The following is a 728-nucleotide window of genomic DNA, read 5'->3' as shown; positions in this document are numbered from 1 at the left end:
TGGAAATCCCACCGGCGAGGCGATAATCCCGGGCCCCGCGGAGCGCGCGCAGGGACCCCGGCGGTGGCGAGTGTGCGCGGCGCGCCCTGCGGCTCGGGCCCGTGTCACTCGGCGGCGGCGTGCGTGCCGGGAGCGTCCCGGACTCGTGTGTCCCGCGCCCCCGCGCAGACACGCGTCTCCCCGAAAGACCCAGCCGGTGCCATCCACATAAACAGCACGGGGTCCCGGCACAGGGCGGCGGGTGGCGAGCCGAGACGCCGCGCCACGGCTGCGCGTCCGGTGCGCGCTCGGCCCGGCCGCTCTCCGCGGGTGCGCGCCGAGGTCTGCGCTCGCCGGCGCCGGCCGCCCTTATATCCCGCCGGCCGCCCGCATGGCTAATGAGATGCAAATGAGCAGCCCCCCAATCTGGCGAGAGCTGTCACAAAGGAGCCACTTTTCCAAACCCTCCTCTCAATGGATCGCCAAATGGTCAGTGAGCTGTAAAATGTGCAACCTCCTCCCCGCCCCCACACCTCCCCGCCCCCGGCCCTCCCCTGCCCCCGCCCCCGCCCCCCGCCTTCCTCCGCACCACACAAAACGCGCTCATTTACATTCCTGCAAAATGTTCGCCGCGAGAATCCCCTGCGCTCGCGAGGCGGGGGCCCTGGCCGCGGCCCCTCGGCTCTGCCGCCGGCCGCAGGCTCGCGGAGCCCCGCGGGGACACGCGGGGACGCGCGGGGGCGGTGCCG

Source organism: Herpailurus yagouaroundi, unplaced genomic scaffold (genome assembly GCF_014898765.1).
Source record: "Herpailurus yagouaroundi ecotype Mexico unplaced genomic scaffold, PumYag 198, whole genome shotgun sequence".
Classification (NCBI taxonomy): Eukaryota; Metazoa; Chordata; class Mammalia; order Carnivora; family Felidae; genus Herpailurus; species Herpailurus yagouaroundi.
Note: the sequence above shows the minus strand (reverse complement) of the source record.